This window comes from Littorina saxatilis, linkage group LG1, assembly GCF_037325665.1.
Source record: "Littorina saxatilis isolate snail1 linkage group LG1, US_GU_Lsax_2.0, whole genome shotgun sequence".
NCBI lineage: Eukaryota > Metazoa > Mollusca > Gastropoda > Littorinimorpha > Littorinidae > Littorina > Littorina saxatilis.
Window position 1 is genome coordinate 18990858 of NC_090245.1, and position 7316 is coordinate 18998173.

The window sequence follows — 7316 nt, forward strand, 5'->3', positions numbered from 1 at the left end:
GGAATCACTTTATACGTATACACACACACATACACACACTCATACACCATGACCCTCTTTTCGATTCCCCAAAACTTGACGAATGTAAAAACAAGCTAGTTATTAGTATGAAACAAAAAGTGGTCCAAATTCGGGACCCTTCCCCTGTCGTTGTATCATTGGCAATTTACTACTTTGTGCAGGTTAACTATCGGCGGTGGAAGCACTCGTCGCGATATAACCTTCGTGGTTGAAAACGACGTTAAACACCAAATAAAGAAAGAAAGAAAAGAAAGGTGGAAGCAATGAAGACCCATGTTGTCGTTGTCCTGGTGGCTTGTCTGCTGTTGTTCTTCATCACAGTTTCCCAAAGCAGGGGTGAGAAAACAGGTACATGTGTTTTCTTGTTGACTATTGTTCGATTGATTGGTTGAATGAACTTGTCTTCTCTTAACTGTAGCTTAGGTTGCCGACTTACACTTTCCTGTTATCGTTTTCACATTTAATCAAGTTTTGTTGTTGTTGTTGGTGGTGTCGTTGTTGATGATGTTGTTCTTGTTGTGGATGGTGTTGTTCTTGTTGTTATTATTGTTGTTCAGCTTTTTAGTTATCTTCAATTTTGATTAGCTTCTTTCACATTTGCTGGTTTTCCAGCTGCCGCAGGAAGGGACGCGGATGTGCCTGTCATAAGACGCAAACGGGCTTTGATCGACGGGATGAGGATAATTTGGAAAAGTCGGAAAAGTCGGAAAAGTCACGTAAAGACGCGAGTCATAATTTCCCGTCAAAAATGCGTCATATTGTGGGGACGTCGACACTGCTGGCGGGTTTAGCGGCGGTGTCGTCTTCGTCGTCGTCGTCGTCGTCGTCGTCGTTGTTACTCCCCCCCCCCTCCACACATCCCACCCCACACACTCGCCCATCTAAGCAAGAAAACAATTTACCCTTTGCCATTTTATATAAGACATTGGATTGCCGCAAACTGTATTCGTGTAATGCTCTGTACCTTTTTTAGAGGGGGAATCGTGGTGTATGTGTGTGTGTGCGTGTGTGTGTGCGTGCGTGCGTGCGTGCGTGTGTGTAGAGCGATTCAGACCAAACTACTGGACCGATCTTTATGAAATTTGACATGAGAGTTCCTGGGATTGATATCCCCGAACGTATTTTTCTTTTTTTTTGATAAATGTCTTTGATGACGTCATATCCGGCTTTTCGTGAAAGTTGAGGCGGCACTGTCACGCTCTCATTTTTCAACCAAATTCGCTGGACATAAACAATAATCTCATATGGGCAGTTTGACCTAAAAGGTATACCTTATAGACAGCTGTACTATTCGTACAGACGGAACACACGGGAATAACGAAGACATGGGAACTAAAAGACGACGGACAAGACTGTAAGTGATGTGAGAAGTGAATGAAGGTAGATAGGTATTCTCAGAAAATGACTCGTTACAGTGTGTGTGTGTGTGTGTGTGTGTGTGTGTGTGTGTGTGTGTGTGTGAGTGTGTGTGTGTGTGTGTGTGTGCGTGTGTGTGTGTGTGTGTGTGTGTGTGTGTTGAATTGAGATTGTCAAATGTTGATTTTACATGACTTATATGGGCGGTTTTAAAAAAAGTAAGACTTTTGAAGCAGATGAATTTTTCAAAATGACTTCAATCAAAGCACCTTTCTTGTCAGCTAGAATGGTTAAGGAAACATAAGTATTCAAACACTAAATAGGCAGTCCTTGACTAAACAAAAAGGATAGAAAACATTAATTAAAATAAAATTAACGAGAAAATGTCACTGGTGTTACCGTCTTTTGATTTTTTTTCATCAGGTATAATTAGGTGATATCACATTGTTTTGAAGATTAATTGAAGAAACTGAAGATGATCTTCCAACTGATCAGGATTGAACATCTATTGCTGGTTAAAAATATCAGGTTTATGGGCATCAAAGTGCCTTTTGCTATTTTTGTTTGTTTTTGGGGTAATGTCAACCCAACAAGGGGCATGAAGAAGTGGGAACATTTTCAAAATTATTTGTATGTGTATGCTTTGGACTTAAAGGCACAAAACCATGGCACGGTACTGACTTAAATGCGAGATGAATTATGAAAAAAACTAAAAAAATATCATGGTAACACCAGTGACAGTCGGTAACACCAGTGACAGTTATCAAACGAAAATTCAATGTATTATTTGCTGGAAATAAAACATTTGTCAGTATCAACATTCATAATGAACTTGAAACCCAAAATGTTTGGATGAAGAAGTGAAATTATTATAGCTTTAAAACTTTACAGGTAAAAGCATTGTAGGTAATAGTAAAACAAAGAAATTTGGTGACACCAGTGACATACTTTATCATGTTTTAATTTTATAATGTCAATTTCAATAACAAAAACGCTCATCATTCATGCACATATTAAACTGAACACCACATATTGTTCTGAGCAGATTTAAGGATAAATGTAAAAATCTTGTACTACAAAGGTAACAAAACTTGACATGGTAACACCAGTGACAGTTGGTAACACCAGTGACATATTGATATACATTTTTTATTTCATTTTGATAACTTGACACAAAAGAACTTAATATGTGCACTTGCATTTTTCACATGCCCCTTGGAGATTTGAAATAACCTTGCCCTACTCTTTTGTGTAAAATACACCGATAAAACCCGTCAAATGTCACTGGTGTTACCATTCCGTCACTGGGGTTACCCTAAGCATGGTAACCCCAGTGACGGTAACACCAGTGACAAACTGGATGTTAACAAATAATGACTGCTCCCCCAAACAGGCTAGATCCAAAGTTCTGACGTCACATGAAAGTGGTTCACACATACCACTAACTGATACTATCAGTTTATCTTCTGTGTCTGTTTTATAGCAACTGTACCCAGTAACACAAGTGACAGTATTTACAAACATATCCTTACCTGCTACCCTTCCAAAGACTTGTAAATGGTCCACAGCTTACAGTTTCAGCTTTCTCTGCATACATGTGATGGAGGAAAAAGGGAAGAAACTCTCGGTGGTTTTGAGATGGAAGGTACTAAGGGGGAGGGAATCATTGTTTTCCACCAAATTTGTGTGATGGTAACACCAGTGACATAAAACTGAGGGACATGACTTTTTTCATATTTAATTTATTTTTTCCCTAATTATGTAGGCAATAAGCGTTAAATGCATTTTGACATATAAAGTTCATATCTGAATAAAATTGAAAATCATTTTTTTGATAGTCTGGAATTTTTTCCCTGAAATTTATGGACAGTCAAAATTGTGCAAGCTCTACCGGGGACAGGTATTTTTAGCCACACCCTCAATATTGTATGTACAAAAGTATAAAGCCAATGCAAATATTGAAAAAAAATCATATCCCAGTCCGTCTACAATGATTGGTCTTCACATTAAAACAGTTTACAAGGAGAAAATTAATACCCCTAACTTTAGTCGTAAGACATGTTCAAAGTACCGGGACAAGAAAAGTCTTACTTTTTTTAAAACCGCCCATATGCCTTGTGTATCTATTTGCATCGTTTTGTCTATAAGTGGCTGATGTGTTGTTGTAAGTTTATTGTTACTTTATTTGACTAGAGTATAATATTATATGTTTTTGATGTTTTATTTATTCAAAGTTAATATGTAAAGCACAGCTTACTATAGTTCGCGCTATACAAGCAGCTGTCATTATCATTATTAAATGTTATGATTGTCATGATACTCACAGTTCGAGCGGGTATTACACCGCGCAAATGTTATGAATGTCATAATATTGATATTTCCATATGTGTGTGCTGGTCTGTATTGCTCAAACTGACACGGTATCGTGCAAATGTCTTAAATCATTGTTTAAGTAAATCTTCTTTGAATTGAGACTGCTTTTTTTGCAGAGTTTTGTGCAATGAGGGAAAATTATAGTGCAACGATATTTGTAACGGCATACTGTTTTTATGTTTACTTTTCCAAACGGAATATGTGTGTGTCAGGTGGGGTTTTTTTTATTGTGAAGAGAAATTATGCTCGTACAGTAGGCGAATTCCGTAAATAACTCCGTCGGGTTTGTTTGGGTTGTGGAAGAGTGAATACCCTTTCTTTTTACTCGGACCAACACTTGAGGGGCCAATCACTGTCCTCCTATCTACGTGTTTCCGACACACCCCTAGTGTGTGTCCCCTCCAGTGGTTGTTTGAGTTTGTTTGTTTGTTTGTTCGTTCATGGGCTGAAACTCCCACGGCTTTTACGTGTATGACCGTTATTACCCCGCCATTTAGGCAGCCATACGCCGCTTTCGGAGGAAGCATGCTGGGTATTATCGTGTTTCTATAACCCACCGAACTCTGACATGGATTACAGGATCTTTTTCGTGCGCACTTAGTCTTGTGCTTGCGTGTACACACGGGGGTGTTCGGACACCGAGGAGAGTCTGCACACAAAGTTGACTCTGAGAAATAAATCTCTCGCCGAACGTGGGGACGAACTCACGCTGACAGCGGCCAACTGGATACAAATCCAGCGCGCTACCGACTGAGCTACATCCCCGCCCCAGGTTGTTTGAGTAAAAAGCAGGGGTATTCATTCTTCCACAAACAATACAAACCCGATGAGGTTATTTCCAAAAATCGTCTTTTGTACAATGTTTGTGATGTCATGATACAAATTTTGCAAGATGAATTTGTTGGTTTTCAGATTGTGTCTATCTAGTGCAACTGTACATATTGTATTGTACAATCAGTAACAACGACATATCACTTTTCCATGGGGACTGTATGCGCATGTTTTCTGAAAACTAACATAATGATTAAATTATACAGACTCTTCATAGTAATGACAATCAAATCCCTTGTAAAAGCATGTCATGATCTGCACATGTTAGGTGTAAACAGATATGATCGATATCGTACACACGTTCACAATGGCATAATGCATACATCTCCATGTCTTTGTGATGGTCGGCAGAGAGAGAGAGAAAAGACAAGCCAAATCAAGACAAAACAAGACAAGACAAGACAAAACAATACAAGACAAGACAAAAACGCTCATTACAACCAAAAAACGTTCATTTTTATGTAATATTTTAATGGACAATAAAGTGCTGTTATTGTTATTATTGTTATTGTCATGATGCGTACCTCAATCTCCAAGGTGAAGTAGTTTGTTGATGGATACTGATTTGTTCGGTAACAGACATGATGCTGGGGTAGTGTGTGCCAATGCGAGGGTTTGGGTGCAAACAGACAATACCTTTTACGGGTGCTTTCTATTTTGTCTTACAAACTCATCTTTTTGTCATAAATGTGTTTGTTTGCCTGCACATTGCCATGTAAAAGATGATATTTTACACTTTTGCCGATTTTGACACAAAGAGACATTGCATTCGTACACAATGTTTTCAATGATTGTCCGTAATGTTTTTGAGAGTGTAATTATTTTTCAAAATATAGCAAAAGCAGACATAATGTAATGTTCAGTGGGTGTCTTAATGTATGTATGCTTGCTTAAATGCATATTGTTGTGAATATAATTGTTATTGTTGTTGTTGTGGTTGTTATTGTTAGTTTATTGGTTTGTGTGTGTGTGTGTGTGTGTGTGTGTGCTTGTGCGTGCTTGTGCGTGCGTGAGTTAGATACTTGTAAACTTAAAAAGAGATGAAGAAATGCATATACAGAGAGAGAGAGAGAGAGAGAGAGAGAGAGAGAGAGAGAGAGAGAGAGAGAGAGAGAGAGAGAGAGAGAGAGAGAGAGAGAGAGAAAGAGAGAGAGAGAGAGAGAAGAGAGAGAGAGAGAGAGAGAGAGAGAGAGAGAGAGAGACACACACACACACACAATCACACACACACACACACACTACACACACACACACATACACACACACACACATACACATACGCACACACAAACAAACACACACACACACACACACACACACACACACACACACACACACACACACACACAGACAACTAAATCGTCGGCCACGTCATAGATATTGAGCAGGTTGATGTCTATAGACACAGACATTATAACGCAAGCCTGGTGTATGCCACCCATGACCCACAGCGGATGACAACCAGTTTAAGATAATCCAGTCACACTCTTCATGGCTGTCTAAGAAGAGAAGAACCGATTGGGATGAAAAAGCTCTAACGACTACATGGCAACCTTAAACCCCCATTCCACACAACCGTTCTAGGTCCCGTTCCCGTACCGACCAAGGACGGCTGCCACAACAATGGAACGCTGCGCAAACGGCCGTTTTTGGCATCTTTGAGCAGCGTCTGACCATTGTGGTGGAAGCTAGAACGGATGTGTGGAATTTGGGTATGACAACTCAGTGTGTGAGAGCGCTACCGTTGCGTTACCGTTGTTTTAAGTTCCTTTAACGATTCAAGCGTTCCGTTACCGATGGGTTAAGGTTCCATTACCGTTCATTCGGATCGGGAGGGGAACGGCTAAAATTTTTAACATGCAGCCCAAACTCAACCGTCCCTACCGACCCTACCGTTCAAAGCAGTTCCGTTAACGATCATTTACGTTCCATTGCGGTTCCCTCCCGATCCCTCCCGTGCCCGCGCCGTTCCTTGGTCTGTACGGGAACGGGACCTAGAACGGTTGTGTGGAATGGGGGTATAACAAACAGGACTAGTGACACAATTACACTCTCTGTAGGTAACACCAACTGCTGACAGTGTGCGGCACGGTGAGGGGTACATTGTTCGTTAGATATGAAAAACAGATAACTATTAGTTGTGTTTGCCAACAGCTGATGAGTTGGGACACGCAGTTTGGGTTCTGCGACCTATTCTTTTATAAACTTTTTTAACCTCAGTGTCTACAATTTGAACACACTGTCTCGAGTATAATACGCTGTTGTAAAATTCTGTCGTCAGAAAAAGTTGGGAAAGTAATATAGGACCATGCCTGGCTACTTTAAACACAATTTAAGTTCTGGCAACAGTTTAGTGAATTTTGATGAATATTGAAATTTTGCATTTCAATTTGATATATATTAAGGTTGCCTGACTTTTTGGCACGAGTGTGCGATCAGCACTGTCGTTATGAAACTGTGTACACGATTGCTGCCAAATAATAAGTTAACAAGTGTGATCACGGATGTCGTTTCGGATTCAGGTCTCACAGCTTTAATGTGTGGGTTGAATAAGCGTCATGCACACTTGTTCGAACAGCACAGGTGTCGTTGACTGTAATTTTGGACTTCCTGGTGACGTTACCGCGGGCAGAATACATTTGGGCCTAACTACAAAGGCGGAAGTGTCGGAGCCAGAAAAAAAAAGTGTCTGGGAGCTCTTGAGGGGACATTTTGTTCATCGTCTGGCAATGTAT

General features: G+C 40.0%; 1 long non-coding RNA gene across 1 annotated transcript in view; it reads left to right on the forward strand.

Moving 5' to 3' along the window:
* Nucleotides 1-7106: 7106 nt before the first annotated feature.
* Nucleotides 7107-7316, forward strand: part of LOC138961552 (uncharacterized) — a 2803-nt gene continuing 2593 nt past the window's right edge. Inside the window, exon 1 of the long non-coding RNA XR_011454231.1 lies at nt 7107-7312. This is a non-coding gene — a long non-coding RNA (uncharacterized lncRNA). The remainder of the gene's footprint in view (nt 7313-7316) is intronic.